General features: G+C 31.2%; 1 protein-coding gene across 3 annotated transcripts in view; it reads right to left on the reverse strand.

The window, feature by feature from the left end:
* Positions 1–21,736, reverse strand: part of LOC139502170 (orexin receptor type 2-like) — an 89,960-nt gene that overhangs the window by 14,762 nt on the left and 53,462 nt on the right. For all 3 annotated transcript variants that reach the window (XM_071291550.1, XM_071291551.1, XM_071291548.1), the window contains exon 2: positions 16,498–16,581. The gene's annotated coding sequence lies outside the window, so the exon portion shown is untranslated. The remainder of the gene's footprint in view (positions 1–16,497; positions 16,582–21,736) is intronic.

The following is a 21,736-nucleotide window of genomic DNA, read 5'->3' on the forward strand; positions in this document are numbered from 1 at the left end:
TTAAGAGAAAACAAATCCAGGTTACAAACGTAAACCGATAGAATCACATCAGTTATAAGAGAAAAACAAAGGAACTACAGGAACGCCGAATAACCACAAAGATAAAACGGCAACAAACAGTGAAACAAACTATTCGATAACAAATTCCATATATTATTCTAAATGTTATACCTCCAAATGATAAAAAAATTGTAAACGAAATTTTCTTATTTGAAGAAATTATTAAGAAAACATGTGGCTTTCATAACGCATGCGTTGTCCAAACAGAATACTTATTTAATAAACTACTTCCTTAGTGAGGTTTTGCATGACAATTGTAAACTTGAATATAACCGTTCGACATTTTTATTATACAAATTGTATAAGGTCGAGCAGCTCCTAAAAAGCATCTTAAAATGACAAAATAGGCGAGAAACTGTTATAGCCGGTTTTCACCTTGAAATATTTGCCAATGATATCAGTTTCCGATTGTTCATAGATGCTCTGAGTTCAGTACACGTAAAATGCCCCAGAGAACTCTGCTTTGATGTTATATACTTCGGCTTTTCTGGCATAAATTAACATATACGTATTCAGATAATTCTCCCCCAAACGACTTTCTAAATGAATGTCTTGAAAGACCGATTTTACAAGGAAGTGATCGACTTGTTCACAGTGTTATTAAGCTAGCAGCAAGATTTATTGTTAAACTACGTGATAATTATTGCAATGGACAACGATTTTGAACTGTCTCCAAGCTAGTTCACCGCGTGACACTATATTATCATTTGTTACAAATAATCTTAAGAATGCGTTTATCATAGTAAATCATTCTTTTTCTCTTTAATACACAAACAGATGACTTCGGTACGCTATGATTTAGGTTAACTAGAACAGCATGTTTAATAAACTGGAAATAAATATCCTGTATAATTCATAAGAGCATTAAAGTGTAGGTTATTGTTCTTTTTTTCCCCATGGTTTTATCTTTCAGTAAATGTAAAAGATGTCTTTTAAACGCATTTTCTAAACAATAACAATAAATGCTATATTATATCAATGATTGTATGAGGTGATACATATAAATGTTTGGAACAATGAATAACATAATAGCTTCTTAGTCTGACATTACAGCGGTATAAACAGAAGCCTCAATGTTCATGGCTTCATGGTTTCAAAAGTTTCCAATTGGATATTTGAATGTCGAAATAAAATAGTAAATAACTTCCGACGGAAACTTTATGATCTACTAGTTTTTCTATTCTGCAATAGGAAATACTGTCTTCTACAATTGTATCTTACTCCAATGAATCGTTTTTTCTTTTTAATAAAAGGCATAACGACAAATTATTGGCATTGAGTCAATCTATATGACAATGTCCAAGAAGACTTTAGCAAATATGAGGTATAATTGACTAAATATCCACTGTCAAATTATAAAAACCTCTACATATAACTTTGTAGTTATGTATTGGTATACTAGTCCATTGCATGATAAAAAAGATTTATGGTAGGATTAATTAACGGTTGTCTACTTCACAAAAGAACCCGATGTGAAGAGAATTGATACTGTTATACAGCGTGCACCCTTCATAGCAAAAAAAAGTATCCGAAACGTAAGAGTAGTTAGAAAAGGGAAAACGAAGTTGGCTTTAACAGACTGCTGCCGATCAATTGACGCCTCCTGACTTTTGACAGGCTTCCATTCATATAATTTTTGTTTAATCTTATAAGGTTAATGACAATACACTCAAACTTTTGTTCTCTATCAAATTTCTTGTAAGGCTTTGTGTCGGCTATTAGTCTTAAGTGGTTTGTGAACGAACGTACATCGGATTTGTTTAAATTACAAGTGTTTTTACTGATTTATTTTTGGTTTGTTAGCGTTGTTTAAAGATAGGATTTGTTTTTCTAGAAATGCACCAGAAGTTATCTATAAGATTGATCTTATTTAAGTGCATGTGTTGTTGTAAAGACGAATTTATCTAAAAATCATGGTATTTGAAAAACGTGATCAGAAAAAAATGAACAAACAATACGAAGAACAAAATACGAACTATATGTCAACGAGTCACCTGTCAACAACCACACGGCATAATCAAACTTTGAATCATGCTAAAGTTTCAATTGTCCATTTAAAAAAACCCAAATATTCTTCAGACTATTAAAACGATCATCCTAAGCAGAGTTATGAAACCCTAAATTTACTTTGAAAAATGCACAATTTGCAAAAGCCTGGCAACACAAATAGACAACGGTTTGACCCTAACAGTCTTATACTGAAAAAAGGAACACTTTTTGAAATAACTTAATTCATTGTTAAGATTATTCATATGGACACAGTTTTAAGGAAATCAATAAGCATTTCAACTTATAAGAAATATCAACTTAAACGTAAAAAATGTCAATTTTGAAATGAGAAATATCAACATAGATGTAGAAAATGAAAAATTTGAAAGGAGAATTTTCAACATGGATGTATGAAATGACACCAACCGTGAAATGAGAATGATCAACATGGATGGGCGAAATGACACCAACCCTGAAATGAGAAATATCAAAATGGATGGGCGAAATGCCATTTTTGAAATAAGAAATATCAACATAGATGTAGGAAATGAAAAAAAGAAAATAAGAATTATCAACATGGATGTATGATATGACACGAACCGTGAAATGAGAATTATTAACATGGTTGGGCGGAATGACACAAACCCTGAAATGAGAAATATCAATATGGATGGGCGAAATGTCATTTTCGAAATGAGATATATCAACATGGATGGGCGAACTGTCATTTTTGAAATGAGAAATATCTACATGGATGTAAGAAATGTTAGCTCGGAAGTGACAAATGTAATATATAAAGAGGAACGATAACTTTTGGATCAGATGTAGGAAATTTTAACTCTGAAATGAAAAATATCAACATGAATGTGCGAAATGTCATTTTTGAAATGAAAAGTATCAACATGGATTTACGAAATGTAAACTCGGAAGTGACAAATGCAAGATATTAAGGAGAAATGTCAACTTTGATATGAGAAATGTTTACTATGAAGTGAGTAATGCAGGATAAAAGAGAGAAATGTCATGATGGAAGAAAGAAAAGTCAAAATAGTAATGAATCAATTAAAAAATATGAATATCCCTTCCAATCTTCCGAGAAACATGTTTTCATCCTCTGTTTTTGACATGATTTATAATTTAGATTGTGTACTAAAAGCAAACAATATAAAAGGAAAAGCATAAAGAAAAGGTATTGCCTCTGAACTTGGAAGAAACTATAAGAATACCACGACAGTGTCTTGTCTAGTACCCTTGAAAAGAGGCGATGCAGCAACGAAGACGGAAACTAGATTAAGTCTAACAAAATATGTCATTTATGAAGATTTGCCATTAATATTGCAAGTTTTTACTGATTTTATATTTTGTATAGTTGACTTCTGAACGATTTGAGTTATGGCACCGACTTCTCATCTTTCGTGTGTGCATTTCGTGAAAAATTAAATGAAAAAAAACCTTTGAAAATTAGACAAAATTAACAATGATTTATTTTGTTGTAAACTTCCTGTTTATGTATATTTTCAAAACGAATAATTTGTCTATTATTATAATAGTTATAAAATGTTAGTCATGGGAAGACAATTGTGTTCCATTAAAAGATGAATGGTCGGTTCTTCAATACAATCATCTTCAGGCAAATCTATATGTGTATAAATTAATAAGTTTAACATTAAGCATCATTTCGTTAAAATCCTTCACTTGTATTTCGATTCCTTGGTACATAGGTTTCTTTAGGTTTGTTCAAGCAAGTTGTTTCCTTTACAGTCTAGTTTAATCTAAATAATTCAAATAGTATGTTATGATCATCTTTAACGAAACAAAATTAAACTAACAGTTATGGTAAAAAAGGAAGAAAAAAAAAACTGAACTGAAATTAACTAAACATATCATGTAGATGAATCACTTTAAAATAAGCAAGGTGATTGTCTCAAACGATAAATAATAAAATAGAAGAATTATATGATAACATAGAAAAGGAAAAAGAAAATCCTAAATAGTCATGGAAACTTATGTACAGACACATACCACGCATACACTCTTTGACCTCATAAGAAGACAGCGTATAACACCCACAGAAAGATGAGTTTTCTCTTATAACACGCTCTAACAATCAATCAATTCATAAAACAACGTAAAGGACGGGCACAATCCTATTCCAATTGGTTATTTAAATTTCCTTTTTAATTTGAAACATTCATTCTAGTTCAATCAAGACATACAGTATAAAACATAAAATGTGAATATACAAAAGAAAGCAGGGTGTTAGGGGGTCCCACGTGTTAATTTAGTACTCAATATTTAATATGTTAGAAACAACAATCATATCATCGAGACATTTTCACTAAAGACAAAGCTTAGTCTAAAAACTACGAAGCAGTGTTAGTTTCCTATTTGCAAAATGATAATTTAGTATTTGTTCTTACCTTCACACAAAAGACTAGAAGCCTCGTTCTCAAATCAAAATGGAAGTCGCACATGAATCAAAACTACCGATCTACATTCGTTCACGAACCACTTGTCTCGATTCCCGGTCAGATTTAGATGTTGTAGATATAGAACAACCATTTTTCTATTTTCGTTTATTACATATATAGCATTACACATATGTTTTTCGTCCACGTATATAGAATGTTATGTGCTACGCTATTAGCTTACCAAGAAAGACATCACCCGATAAAACCCTAAATTTAATAGCCAAGGTGAATTAATTATCACGCGATGAGGGAGAGGCATCAGTTTTCACAAGGACAAATACGGTTCGGAAACCCGTAAAGAACATCAGGACTTCAGCTAAGGACATATACAGCGCGTTTTAACTTCACCATACTGAACAATGGCACTCGAATCAGTTTCAAAATCTATAAAAAACAGACATATACTGCAGTACATTATTGAACTGAATTCAAAACGTAATTGGTATATATACATGTCATTTAAACTGCAATTCCGCATTGTATTCACGTGATCCTAATTTATTCCTCTTCTATATGTTATAATACTGAGGGGCCAATAAGAAATCTATCAATTAAAGACAACAGGATAACGTTGTAAGCATTTAAAAGCCATTGTTGAAGGCTGTACAGTGATAGTGATAAAGAATAGTTTACAAATACTTTATACCGTTTAGGTATCACGTGAAAGGTGATGGAAAGCAAAATGTGAAAAAATCAAAAGAAAAATCCATGTTTTTATACTAAAAGATGCAAAAAGATAAATTATAAAGTCTTCATCTGGATGCAAATGTATTCTTAAATATGTCATTTTGGAATTTATTTGAATATAAGCAGTATCTGTTTGGTAGCTTGATTTGTCGCTTCCTTATAAAAATATTAGATTTGAAATTCTACTGTCACGTAAATCGTATACTTTTATTGATATTCAGATTTATTATATTTGACTTTGATCACCATTTGTAAGAAATAAATTTAAAAAATGTGTTTATTGTACACACAGTTTAATCAAATATCTGTTACATATTAACGCATGAAGCTTCAGTACGTTATATATAGATAAGGTGGTTTGGAGGACATTTAAATAAATGTCCCAGTGTAACATAAATTGGAGCATAATCTGCTTTCCATCCCGTAGCACCTATATTTTCAGTAGGGTTTGTTTTTCTCAGACTTTAGTTTTGCATGTTGTGTTTTGTTTACTGTTGTTTGACTGTTTGTCTTTAGTAATGGCGTTGTCAGTTTATTTTTTTCGACTTATGGATTTGCATGTTCTTTTGCTATCTTTCGGCTCTCCTTTTCATGCTAATAAGTCATTTATATTTCACATAGTTTATCTAGTTATATCTTGCGTCAACTTTTTGTTATACACGTTATAAAATTTTTACTTTTGATTTGAGCACCAGTCCATTGATAAGAAATAAATTTCCGTATTGGTACTTTCAGATCTTTAGTAATATAGTATTATTAGTAAATATGATAATGGCAAATCAAAACCATTCATTTTTCGCTTGTTAACCTTAAGCAGTTTCCCCGGAGATATAATAACAGACACAGGAAACACTGTATCCTATGTTATGTATATCCCTTAATTGTACACGTGTTGGAAAATAAGTATGATTATCTTACTTAAAAGGGAAAAGAAAATATCAAGAGGCAACCATAAACCGAAATTCAAAGCACGCCAGACAAAACTATGGCCAAGAAACTATTATTCATTAGACTTTTATCATTAAGTCATTATCATTTGATCTAGCCTATTAAGATATAAAATTCGGTCACAAGTTAAAAGATGCAAGTACACAAAATTCTTTATAAAACGACCAAAGACAGGAAAATACTGAGAAAGATATTTTAATAGAAATGAAGATTGTCTTTTAGAAATATTTGCGTACATTTTGCATTACGATTTTTAAACAGTAGACATACATGCGATATTCAGAAATGATAAATACAGTTGATGCTATCAAAATTTAAATGGCGTGGAGTTTTGCTTTACAATAAATACCCTGTCGCCATATTTGCAACAGTAAAAGCATTTCAAAAATTTCTAAATTGGCAGTTTTAACAAATACTAGCTCAAAAAGAATATTTCAAGATGAAAGCAAGCTAATCTTTCTCAAAAAGTAAATGAACATAATACAAAAAAAAACATATGTCAATACGTTTATACGCCACACTAGCACTTTTATATATTTATATTCAGTGATATTCGAACAAACTCGTAATTTGTGATACAACTGAAAAAGTACATCTAAAATCATTATGTGAATTAAGTTTGAGGCAGATATGACGACAACTTCATTGAAAACTATGTTAACCAAAACTTTAACCGGAGAATGAATTAACTTCAGGACATCATATGTTTATGTTCAGTGAACACACACATCGTTATATAAACTATAATTTTGTATATACGAAAGGATCAATATTACATCATATAAACTGAGTTTTAAGCTGATATGATCACAACATTATTATCAAATACCGTAACAAAAAAATTTAACCGTTTAACAGACACACCAAAATATGATTAAAATATCCGGGTCACAAACATACGCAGCAAATGCCATATAAAATTATCTGACATTGAGTACATGCATTGGACGTCAAATGCTTTAATGTTGCAATTCTGTGATTTAATATATGATGTTGAATTTGTCAGACAGATTAAATTTGTTCGTTAAAAACTCTATTTTTCTTGTGTCAAAATTTCGATGCGCTAGTTAATGGCTGTAGAAAGCTAAAAACGCACTAGACAAAAATTAAAATGACATTTAAAAAAAATCTAATGACGCATTACTTACAGAAAAATAAGTATTTGATTATAAAAAAATGGCTTGCTGAACACAGACAGAATATGTTTCATGTCAGATATTGAACATAATATATATGTCTTGGTTTTATTTTTGAAGTATAAGTATATTAGGCTTTTATAATAAACGAGACCTGTAGAGCATGTCTGAACTTTATCTTTTAATGTTTGTCTCATCATTTCCTTTAATCGTGACTGAAACAATGACAATTTTAGATACAAATGTACCGTGATATAAAGATATGTTTAAGTCTTTTTTCAGTATACAATATCGGTTTTCATGGTAATTATATTCCACTGCTAATTATTACATGAAACTTTTCCGAAGTGCATTATGTGAATTAACAAAAAAACAAATCAAACAAAAACAAAGATAATCATGTTAGATAAGCCTATTTAAAAAGAATTAAACATTTTAATTGTAAAGAAAAGAACCATTGTATGACACAAAAGATAAGATAAAAAGTGAACAAAGCAAATATCATCAATTCTTTACCTTCTTGGTATTTTCTTGAAATGTATTCAAGAGTCCAGAATGTTTGAATGTTTATGTTTATTTAAAAAAAAAAGCAACTCTAAATTCCAGTCATTTGTTTACGGAATGCTTGAATGCTTTATTTGTAGAAGTTAAATCGACTTTCGGCACCTTTGACTAAATATTGGCACCAAGTTGTTTACATGGAGGCCTACAGCTAGCTTCCGATCTTCGACAAAAAATACTAGCTATCACATTCAATTCAGAATAGAATCTAGCGCACCCGCCCCGACCCGGATTTCCAAACTCACAATTTCAAAGTTAACAGGTTAAAGATCACTGAAATGGAACTATCAAGACTACTTTGCCATCGATGACCTATGTTATGAATGAAATAAAATTTATGCGTCAGAAGCCATTTTCTAGATAAATCTTCATCAGAAACGTTTCAACTCAAACGTATGAATGCCAGGGATGTATAAATAAGTAAAAATGTATGAGCAAGCTATGTGTACGAAAACTTACATTAACAACTATTTAATGGTCATATTTATTCAGACATCTCTGCCTTTAATACTTTAGATAGTTTTCTTCTTATTTCAAAGGTGATTTCGTTTTTAGTAAATATGTTTTAAAGCATCGACGTCGAAGCTGTTGAATAATGTTTTTGGATATAAACAAATGCAAATGTGTTGTATACAGCAACGAAGCAGCAATTTAGCAACAACAAAAAAAGCCAAACGAAACCACAGAATGTAGACCCAAAAAGCCACGCAAAGTAAAAACACATAGTGCTGAGATTTGAAGATAATCTTGATTAATCGACATTGTGATGAATCGTTTATAAATTTGAGGAGAAAACAGTCGATACTTCATAGTTATAACAACATGCTGATTTTTTTTTACGAAATTACTCCTTACAGATTTTCTTATAGAATCGCCGCTTATGCTTACAACCTCGAGCTTGCAAACATTATATCACCATTTAATAGATAGTTGTCTGTTTAGAGTGCACATGACACAAACACACTAGTCCAAATTCATTCTACTTCTTAAAATGTTTATACCACATATAGAAAAGTACAAAAACATTGAAAATAGACCAATTATTGGTCTGAAAGCACTTGTATTATTGATAAAATTTCTGTATGAGAAACCAATTTCGGGAAAAATATTTAAAAAATTATTCTGGCGGTTGTGTTAACTATTCTATTCCCTACGGATATTTTTTTTAACCTGGACTCTATGCGTTCTATATGAAGCGAAGGAGATGAAGTTACGCCAAGGGTCGTTTATCACAGAAAGATACCAATTACTGATTACTGTTGAATGATATAATTTTGATTTTGTTTGTTATCATGTTGAATTAACACAGATGATCACTTTCAATCAACATTTATGGTTTCATTGTTCGTAATTGAATGTGCCTTAGAGAATAATATCAAGACTGACGGATAATTGAGTCATTGTAAACTCGACATGGATGTCACATAAACCTCTATCCCAACTTTAAAGGTTTTGATTTATATACGATGAAGTATTACAGCAGTTTCATCATTATGACACATAAATGTATGCATGTTTTATTGAAATACATTATTTTTTAATTGAATTGAGACTTAGGGAATAAGTAATTTTTTTTATAAATGTTTTGAGACTGAGATGCTGTTGTTTGATTATTCTAGTACATTTGCGGTCACACTGAAGAACAAATGATTAGGAAACTAGTAGATATAATAAAAACTACATCTTTTTTTAGCATTCTCACTTCGTTATGGTTTTAAATGCATCGACAATTTATTTACAAGCTGAAGACCAATTTTTTGTTGACGACAAAAGGAGTGAAATTATCGAATTTTATTCTACTGTAAAACCATGGTGTTTCCTTCAACCGATGTTAAAAAACTTTTGACATAATTTTAGGAAGACTTAATGCATCTCATGGATATCCCTCTAGTGTTGCTAGTTTGGTATTTTGTTTACCCAGACGAAAAACCTTCTAATGATATACATGGATATGTAAAGGGAACCAAATTTCTTATTTTAACTTCAATTCAAACTCATTTTCATGTGTAACATGCATAATTCCTCTCAATTGGTTTGAAATCATCAATAAGTTTAGATTGAATGTAAGTAAGACAGAAAGTAATTATTAAAATGTTCCTCCTTTTTTGTTTTATTCTTGATATGAATAAAAGAAGTACGTGTTAATGCGCATGAAACCTAAAGAATTAAATATTTTACCAAAACGACGAAACAAATTTTTATATTTTTTATATCTTGCAACCAAGTGTATTCATGTTTTTAAAAAATGTTCTTTTTCAAAGGTTACAAAATTTTCAGCATTTTGCATTTAATTATCGTTAAATAGTTCGGGCACAGTTTGACATAAATGTTAATTGGTCAATTGGAGGTCCTCTGCATTTTTACTCCATTTGATTATAAAACATTTTTTGGTTTTATCTCGAAACCGCTAATTGTATTGAGAATGGAAACGAGGAATGTTAAAGAAAGGGTTAGATAAAAAAAAAAACAACACGGAATTATCAAATCGAATATTTACGTACGCATTCAAGGTAATTAAACGTTTGCAAGAACATATATTGACACACCCGAAATAACTCTATGCTATTACATGGAGGCAGGATCGACGAAAAAGTCAACAAATCACTAAACAGAAATTAAAACATTGGTAACAAGAAAAAAAACACAGGTCAACTCAGGTTTTCTGATCGATCAGATAGTTCCTCTATCACTAATTGCACCACCATTTTATTCATGGCATATGTCATACTCGGGGGAAAAGGAGGTTAGAAGACTGACCATAGATAAATATCCTTAAATAATTGAATTTTTCAAACAAGATTTATCTTTTTCAGTTTGTACATTTATTTCACATTGTTTTTGTTTGCTTGATATTAATTCGAACATTCCCCATTTGCTCGCCCCCTTATTCTTGCATTTATCTTTTCGTATTTCTTGGTATTGATATTGTAGCTTCCTAAGATTGATTTCATTGCAAGGGTTTAAAAAATAAATTGTACTTTTATACTGTTTTAAGTATTAACTTGAACTTTACTAAATATTCAGGGACAGTAAAACATATATCGACGTTGCAACTATACAGCGCATTAACTTTACCAATTTGTAAAGCTACGCAACATCGGATTACATTGATTAAAATTCGTTTAAAACGTTAATGTAGTGAAAAAAGGAGATTACTTCTCATAATTAAAACATCTTCTAGTAATTGATGTATGTTTTGTTAGACTTGATAAAAGAAGAAGACAATAAAAGATCCTGGTCTTTAACCTTACAAGGAGTAATATTGGGTTTTCTATATCAAATACAATATTTATGCGCGCCCACTGAAATGACAGCTACATAATGTTCATGGACAAGCAAAAAAATGATGATAGATTAAAATGTCAACATCAATCAAAATATAATAATTATAATATCTGCTGATTCGATTTCGCACATATTAAGCATAAATCAAAAGAAATTTGATTTTTCTAAAACGGGCGAACAGTGAAGAACGATTTACGGCCAATAAAAGGAAGTGATAAATCATTTACCTCAGGTATCATATCACAATATATTTTTCATGGTTAAGAAATGGTTGATTGTTGTCCAATTTACAAATCATTAACATCTCATTTATTTAATATTCAAAAGAGGTTTCATAGTTGCAAAACTTCAAGATTAAACTACGCATATTTTGTTTTCGACTGTGGAGATACATATACTAATCAGAACATTCCCTTCGTCTAATTACCGTTAAAAAAGTATGTGTTGGCGTCTATTTCTGATTTATTTGTATCAATATTTGTTTGAAATATTTAGTCAGTTGTATTATATGTTTGTTTTGTATGTTTATTCTATATTGTCTAGAGGTATAACGGAGGGTTGAAATCTCTGAAAATATGTTAAACCCACCGCAATTTTTGACCTGACGTTACCAAGTCAGAAACTTCTGGCCTTTTATAGTCTTGTTTGTTTTTGAATTTTTGGTTCAATTATATGTTTTAAAGTTGAGAGATGTGCTCGCTGTGAAGAAGACCCATTGTAGATCTGGAACTCTGATGTGCTCTTTGGTTGGGTTGTTGTCTTTTTAATATATTCGTGTTCATGGGGCAATGCTTGTACCAAGTCAGGAATATGACAGTTGATTTCCATTAGGTCCGTTAATTGATAAAATCAACATTTTATTGTTGTCAGTTTCGATTGACTTTCCCCTTTGTGTGAATTTATCTTGAAGGTCTGAATTTTTTTTTATCCAATTGCATTTACACCATCACTGATTTTGATCACAAGAATGTAACGTTTGTTGTTCTCAAGACTTGATACGTGGTCTCGTTTCGTTGGAACTTAAGAACAGCTTAAGTTCTTTACTGAGCGATTGGCTTGGGTAATTTATATATCGATTTTTTTTAAATTTATTTCACGCCCGTCTGGTGTGCACGATTAAAAGCCTAGTATCTGGATGAACTTTTTATTTCATTGGTGCATAATCCTGCGTGTCTATTTACAAACACTTCTCATAGATTTATATGATCAGTCGGAAAACAATTTTAGGATGCAACAACAATAAATTTTGAAATACAAAACTGTCAAATTGTTGATGTGATGAAAATTGGTTTCGATCGTTCGTACACATCTATACCGATTGTTCTGTCCGTCGTCTCGTTACGTTGAATTATTTCATGTTTTGTCCCTCGAGATTTTGATTATTGCCTGTTATCAACTACAGGATACTTTGCACACACACATATTTTGTTAGTGGTTTTGTCTAAATACATTCAGGACATTATTAGCCACTATAGAACCCTTAGGTCGCCATATGAGGAAACGATGTAATAAAATAATTACAATCAAGTTATATTAGGACTTCAACATCCCAAATTCCAACTGAGTCTTGTACTGGAAAATCGCGGAAAATTTTATGATTTATTTGATATGTTGAATACAAAAATATTTTTTGACTTATGAATTAAAAAAACCCAATCAGTTTCAATAGATAATGAAAAATACATAACAATTCAGTTATTTCAGTATGCATTTGGTCATGGTGTTACATGTCACCAGAAGGTAATCTCAAAACGAAAGTTAGAATACAAAAAAAATGTCACACTTAGTCCACAATAATTGGAGCGCTTAATTCAAGAGATCTAAGTTAAATGAAGTACATCTATGTACTTTAAGATGAAAGTGAAATTTCAGGAAAAGAAAAAAAAAACGAGTTTCTCAATAAATTCTGTTTTTCGTTTAAGAAACCATCTTTCACTGCAAAAGCAAATTACTTAAGACGTAGCTACGAAAATACATTAACATGCAGGCAGGAAAAAAACATACAATTATTCAGTCCTTAACAGATGTTACTAAGGTCACTATCTATCTCGTTCATTCTCAGAAAAGCATCATTAACAGAATGTTAATATATCTGATTTTTACACGACTATAAATGGACGTGGCCAATGAACTATTTGGTGATGGAATTTCATTATTTATCTAAATAAAAGACTATAATATCGAATTTATCGTGAAGATTGAGATATAGTATTTTGTCAGATAATAAAATGAGCAACCACTTGGAAAAGGGTTTGATAATGAAAAACTGTCCTATGTAACAATAGCATCGACGGATACAAAATAGACAGAGGATGACAAGTCCCTTTTGGACAATGAAGTATTCATAGGTTTGAAGATAAAAAATGATGAACTTGATCAATCCATGTAAAAACCTAGCTATATTTTTTTATTTATTAGCCAATAAATTTTCCAGAATGGATGTCTATATAAGGCTGCTATAATCAGTAACTAATTACGTTATAGCATTCAAAAATATATATTTTACTAAATGATATGATATTAAGTCGAAGTATTTAAAACAGAAATTAACGGATTTATATTGAGGAATCTGGATGTAGTTGCCCATCATTCGTAAGATTTTATTCAATCAATGAGTATAAAACAGGGTAATTTTCTAAACCCCCGGCTTTTCCAAGGCTACGCAACACACACTTCAATTCCCTTCTTTTCGAACAACAAGAGCTTACGCTTGATGTACGTTTATGTGTAATTTACAAAATCTAATTTTGTGATGAAAACCTTGAACCTTATTCGTTTTCCCCCGTTATATCCCTTCTATTATTTGTCGCGTGCATTACCTCGGGCTTCTGTGATTGTCAGTGTGAAAACATGGTTTAATCATGTACCTGGGTAATTTCCTTAACAAATAAAACTCCTGTTTTCCAAGGTTGAGTAACAAACACTCCAACGCCCATTCTTTTCGAAACACTGGGCCTTACGCCTCATGTGAATTCATGTGTAGTTTATAGATTCTAACTTTGAGATCAAAACCTTGAACTTAATTCATTGTTTTTTTTTATGGTTGTTTCCCTTCTGTTATACATCGCATGCATTACCCCGGGCCTCTGTGCGTGTCAGTGTGAAAATATGTTTCAATCATGTACCCGTGGTCAAGATTGATGAGATATAATTGTTAATGTATACCAGCTGGAGAAAATGAAAATAATTTACAAAGTTAAAGTATAAGTAAACGAATGAATAACTAATCAAGGTTACGTAAATTAAAAGAAGGATGTTCACTTGTACAGAGTTTCCAATGTTATTATGGGCAAATAAAAACCTGTGTTGTTTTAATAAAAGCTGTGTGTTTTAAGCTATCACATTTACATTTTCGTAGCATTAGATTGGTTGCAGTTAAGTGTAAGGATTTCAATTTTTAAATTTAATTCTCTCATGAAAATTATCGATATGAGAAGCAAGCGTATTAGTGTTTGGTCATATTTGGTTATGCCGCCCTGACATGTTCAATTTATTTGACCTTGGGTTGTTCCGATGAACGTTACCAGGGAAAGTCTTGTCACATACACTGGTAGCACAGCTGATACTTTCGTATAAATTTAACGTTTAATAAGGTCACATCAATTTTTGGTACCACTGTTTATTTAGTAAACAAAAATTCATGAAAGTACGTGTCTTAGTTTGCTTAACGTCTTGCATTTTAATGTCATCCGGGGCCGAGTAAATTAAGAAGTCGAACCATTGTATCACTAGCGTGTCATCTCTGACGTTGTGTGTTCGAATCCCGCAAGTGTCAAGTGCGGTCGACTCCTTTCGTAGGTCGGTAGTTCTTAAGAGTATAGTAGTTCTGAAAGTGGCGTCAAACACAAAGCAATTAATCAATCAGTCTTACCTATTTCCAAAAAAGCAAATTTAAGAGTACTTAAGAACTCAATGGTATATGTTCTGACACCATAAAGATGATATTTTGGAGCGTTATAAAAACCCAACTATTAACATTGGTTCAACATTGCAGATATAAATCCATCTTAATAAATTTCTCACACAATGCCAATAATATTGTATAAACAAACCAAACAATACAAAAAAAAAGGATGTGTTATGCTAAGATTATGACTCAGAAGACAGCCACCAGATGTCATCACACGGCATCCACCAATGGACAAAACTCATACCGCAAATAAAGCTACAAAAACACCCTACATAACATATGCATATGGGAACCGCCGAATAATAAAATAAAATAAAAACAAATATGATATGCAGCAACAAAGAACAACCATTTATTTACATGTCTCCGACCTGGGACAGTTAAAAGAGTTAAACATCAAGATTATTACTATTTTTAAAAAGATTTTGGATGATTTTGAATACCAAATATAGAAAATAAAATAAATCTCACTAACATGTCAAATAAATGTCAAGTATTTACGAGTCAACACAAATTCTCAGACTAGACTTTGACATAGAACCATTGCAAGTCTGCAACTAATAATCATCTGTACGAAATTAGCTGTGAATACATGCCGATGACAAGATCATTATTCCCGAGTCTCAAGAGTAGGACTTTATACCAATTACATGACATTCACCAAGTAGAATTTTGTTTTACATGAACTATATTAGACGCTAATTAATTTGAGTAGCATTATGTGGCGTCATTTTTAATACTCCTATGAGTTTTCATTGCAAGATCGCATTTATTTTTTATGTTTATGACTCTCCATACGACAGCATGACACTATGATAGCAAATTCCTCTGACCCTCAGCAGCGTGTTATGTAAATAAAAATAGTTGATTGGAACAAAAAACAACATTAAGTCTTAAATTTGGAAAATGAATCCTAATTTGTTAAAAGGCTATAATTGGTAAACACTGTACTTGTTTACTTAGCTATTCCTCAAATGTTTATAATCACATTTATACAATGAAATTTGTTTGGTGATATATGTTCGAGGTGTCTATCTGCCTTTTTTGAAGTCACAGATTCAAATTCTACATGTTTTTCTGCTTTGTCGAATCTTAAGTTCTGAGTGATAACATTATTTAAGCCATACCAGAAGTTTGATATTTTTTATTCATGTTTTTTACAAGTTTTTAGCACATATGTACCTTGAAACAACAATATTATCTATGTTTAAAAACATCTCTACTTCTATTAGTTTTATTAGAAAGGGAATTCATACAGTCAGTTGCGATTCTGAACTGTACCAAGGTCAAATTATAATGCATCGTAAACTAGACATTGGCGGGTGATTCATATGGCTCTATATTGGTTCAATATCCCCATGAGAAAAGAAAATAATTATAACCAAACAGACAAACAACTATTATTGCTAATTCAAAGGTAATAGATAGAAACGAAAGTTTGTTTATATACCTTATGTCCAAACGTTTTTTTTCTAACACACTGTAAATGTATAGCTTTATTGAAAGCCGAACTGCCTGACCATAGTCTTTATATCTGAAAGCAAAGTAGAAATAAAACATTTGTTATTAAAAATCAACGACCTCATCAGAACTTATGACTATATTAAGTATATTTGAATGACTACTAAAGTTACTAGATTACTCTTACGGCAGCTGTTATCAAAAAAATTGTTTCTGTGTATGTTAGCGTTTGTTTTTGTAGCACTTTATTGTTTCTGTTATTATGTTGTTTCCTCTAATAGTGGTTGTGTTTCCCTATATTTTAGTTTGTACCCCAAATTCGTTTTCTCTCAATCGATTTATTACTTTTAAACAGCGGTATACTACTGGTGCTTTTATTCGGTCATGAATGCAATGTGACGAATGAAAGAGGATCAGTGATCAAAACCACTTTGAACTTTGAAGAGTTGTTCCAAAGCGTCGGTAAACGCCTTTTGTCAATTTCAACGAAAGAATCAAGACAAAAGTAAAAGTCTCTCTAATTTGTTTTACACTAATTGTTATGTCTTTTTATACCTGACATACGAATGAAGCATTATATGATTTGAGTTGACCTATCATGTATAAAAAAATAGTCTTTTTGGGCAGTAATTTACTGAAAGTTTTCCCAAAATAGCGAGCGTGTTTATAAATTGATACAGAAATTTAAATATGCTATGTTTTTGTTAATATAAAGGGTACTCCGATTTGAGATGATAAAACCTTGATTGGAAAGATTGTACCCGTCTAGTTTATGATTGTCTCACTTCCTTTGGAAATCATGCGATTCCTTCATATTATGCTTTATTGTTTAAATGGATTTATGCAATAGTATTACAGGTAAAATACTTTAGCATTTAACACTTTACTATTTAAAAACAGTTCATTTTTTTCTTGGGAAAAAAAGTAATTTTAATTCAATATACCCGAATAGTGTATACCATATTAAACAAAGACGCTATTACAAAAGTAAATTTTCCAGTAGGAGACAAAACTTATTACTATATTTAGAATTTTAAAAAAAACAACTAATTAATTCATCATAGATACCAGAATTGAAATCGTGTGCGTAAGACGTGCGTGCGTTTCGTCCACAAAAGACTCATCAATGACCCTCAAATCAAAGAGTTGAAAAGACACACACTGCAGGTTAATAGCAAGCACTTAAACCTATATCGTACTTACATAACAGACTTATTTTTTGACATACTTACAATACATTTACACAATTTCGTGTTTATTTATGGTGTTGTAGTGTTTGCTAAAATGCTGGTAAAGTATCTCTAATGGATCCAAGCTCGTTAATTCTATTGTCGAATGTGAATTGATCTGAATTGGTAAATATTGTTTGTGAAAACTTAGATATTTGGATTTATAACATCTAGTATTACTCTAGGGTTGTTTCCAATACACAATTATTTGCTTTTGATTATATTTGTTAACAAAACTGTAAACATTATATTAACCTGTGCAAGTAAACGACTTAAAGTTTTCAAAAAGCTATTGTTTCCATGCAGAATACTCAAAACCGATAATTGTTTCTCAGCAGTAATTGACATTGAAGTTTTGGAATGCTTAGAAACACGCATGCTGATCGAAACATAATAGACTGAAGCTCAGGTTTATCGTTAAATAACGAAAATATGTTTATTTAATTGAGGAATTTTTGTCATTTGGTGAATGACAATAAAAGTGGGTACACCATCTTTACTTGATCAATATAAACAACATTGTATTAAATTTGTTTCTGTCTATCATACATGGTTTAAATTTTGATTTATATTTTGGAATGTACAAAATATATTGAAGACAAATATTGTACATGTCATAAACAAAATAAGATTGGGTATGATTACCAAAAAGACAACTCTCTAACAGAGAACAAATGTAGAAGACAGCAACTTCAGATTAATATAGATGTATGACTTCCAACAATGAGAAAAACCCATACCACAATTCCTGCTCATACATGAAACTAATTTATATCCGTTATACGAGCAAATAAATCTGTTTTTTAGGGGTTGCTTTCGTTATTAGATAAGAGTCGTGCCTATTAACTGGCCTTTATGTATTACAAATAAAACAAAGGCGATTTCAATAAAAAAAACCTCCTTACTTGTTTAGTCAATTGGAATGCAAAATAACAGAAAATACATTTAATCTTGAAATGTGAGCACATGTTGACCTACATTTAATTGATCAGTTTATTCAATATGCATAGAATGCAAAGTCTAATATAAAGTTTTGTACTTTCATTTACAGTTACAAACATACATTTTAATCGTCAAACAACAATTGCATCTTGTTTATTGAAATTAGTGGCTTACAATGTAGAAGTCTAAATTGTAGGGGTATATTAATTTACAAATTGAAGTAGAGAAATTTAGGATTAGCATTAAAATAAAGTACAAAGGTGAAGAGCATTGAGAACCAAAAATCCGAAAAGTTTTGCCAAATACATCTAAGGTAATCTATGCCTGAGGTAGAAAAGCCTTAGTATTTAAAAAATTCAAAAAATTGTAAACAGTTAATTTATAAATATAACCATATCAATGATAATTCATGTCAGCACAAAAGTGCTGACTACTGGGCTGGTGATACCCTCGGGGAAATAAATCTCCACCAGCAGTGGCATCGACCCAGTGGTTGTAAATAAACTCACCATAGATACCAGGACTTAATTTTGTATATACGCCAGACGCGCGTTTCGTCTACAAAAGACTCATCAGTGACGCTCGAATCCAAAAAAGTTTAAAAGGCCAAATAAAGTACGAAGTCAAAGAGCATTGAGGACCAAAGTTCCGAAAAGTTTTGCCAAATACATCTAAGGTAATCTATGCCTGAGGTAGAAAAGCCTTAGTATTTAAAAAATTCAAAAATTTGTAAACAGTTTATTTATAAATATAACCATATTAATGATAATTCATGTCAACACAAAAGTGCTGACTACTGGGCTGGTGATACCCTCGGGGAAATAAATCTCCACCAGCAGTGGCATCGACCCAGTGGTTGTAAATAAACTCATCATAGATACCAGGACTTAATTTTGTATATACGCCAGACGCGCGTTTCGTCTACAAAAGACTCATCAGTGACGCTCGAATCCAACAAAGTTAAAAAGGCCAAATAAAGTACGAAGTTGAAGAGCATTGAGGACCAAAATTCCTAAATATTTTGCCAAATACAGCTGAGGTAATCTATGCCTGAGGTAGAAAAGCCTTAGTATTAGAAAAATCCAAAAATTGTAAACAGTTAATTTATAAATATACCAATTTGTAAACAGTTAATTTATAAAATTGCATGTATATAGAAAATATATAATATAAACGATTAACTACAAATGCTACAAAAAGTTGTTCACCCTGAGTTATCACTCCACATAGTTATATTTTTCTAGTACACAATCCTTACTGATAGGGGGCATCAATATAATGTAATGAAGCTTAAAACGTCTATGAAAAGGTACAGTTTTCTCTTTTTTATTTCAAAATTGTAGAAAGAAAAGAAACTTTAGGTGTTATCGATTTTTTATTCAGAGCTGCGATCAATCTTTAATAAAAGGAATTTATTGGACGTTCGACGTAGATCAAGATTCGAATGATCGCTACAAGGTAAACGGTACCAATTTTATTGAAATAAAGAGTTACCAAAAAAAGTGAAAAACCAGATAAAAAATGCCATGCTTATATTTGCATATGTCACATATCACCATTATGTGTTCTCCAATTTATTTATATTGTAGTCCTGTGGTGTTGAGTTGTCATTTTAATGTTATATTTCACATGGCTATAAAAGGGGAGGTTTGGAATGCCACAAAAGCAGGTTCGACCCACCATTTTTCCCCTCAAAAATGTCCTGTACCAAGTCAGGAATATGGCCATTGTTATATTATAGTTCGTTTCTGTGTGTGTTACATTTTAACGTTGCGTCGTTTGTTTTCTTTTATTTTTGAGTGTAAATTCACATTGCGATAAGACGTGTCACCGTACTTGTCTATTCCAAATTCATGTATTTGGTTTTGATGTTGTGCTTGTTATTCTCGTTGGATTTTGTCTGATGCTTGGTCCGTTTCTGTGTGTGTTACATTGTAGTGTTGTGTCGTTGTTTTCCTCTTGTATTTGATGCGTTTCCCTCGGTTTTAGTTCGTTACCCCGATTTTGTTTTTTGTCCATGGATTTATGAGTTTGAACAGCGGTATACTACTGTTGCCTTTATTTATATTTGCATATGCCACATATCACCATTAAGAAGAACACATTCGAAATCATATAATATAATTTATATGTGATAAGGTTTGTTTACAACATTTTCACCTCCTACATGGAATTTCCATTTTTAGTTATTAAAACATACGCCAATTATTCAAAGTATTACATAATTATTTTGATGGTATATTGAAATAAGATACAATTGTTAATTAGACTCTCTGAAAATCAAAATAATCACGGTTCTCATATTATCGTGTATTTTTACTAAAAATCTAAATTAAACAACAATCATAAGAGTACACGATGACGCCTGACAAGTATGTTATCTGAGACTGCCGTTAAGCATTTTGATAGTAGATAGTTAAATATTCTGTTCTCTGCCTTTTGTTGGCTGTTGTTCGAGTGTTTCTTTGTCAATTGTATTCTCCAATTTATTTATATTGTAGTCCTGTGGTGTTGAGTTGTCATTTTAATGTTATATTTCACATGGCTATAAAAGGGGAGGTTTGGCATGCCACAAAACCAGGTTCAACCCGCCATTTTTTTCTTTAAAAATGTCCTGTACCAAGTCAGGATGATGCTTGGTCCGTTGTGTCGTTGTTCTCCTCTTATATTTAATGCGTTTCCCTCAGTTTTAGTTTGTTACCCCGATTTTGTTTTTGTCTATGGATTTATGAGTTTGAACAGCGGTATACTACTGTTGCCTTTATATACTAGTAATATGATCAAATATCTCATTTTATTTAATTTTATATGTTTTTGATATAGAAAAAAATAAATTTGGGAACAGTGATATACCTGAGGGCGTATGGGCGTATAAAATAAACTAAAAGTGAACAAAGAATTATAATAAGGAAATTGAAATCCACCAGACGATGAATAGCAGAAAAGACAATAACTAAAAGAAAATATACGAAACACATCAATTTACAAAGCTTCATACAGAAGATTTAAAATTTGAAACGTCCTGCAAAAATTAAGAATGACATCAAAAGCTACAAA

The sequence above is a fragment of the Mytilus edulis genome, chromosome 13 (genome assembly GCF_963676685.1).
Source record: "Mytilus edulis chromosome 13, xbMytEdul2.2, whole genome shotgun sequence".
In the NCBI taxonomy this organism is placed as follows: Eukaryota; Metazoa; Mollusca; class Bivalvia; order Mytilida; family Mytilidae; genus Mytilus; species Mytilus edulis.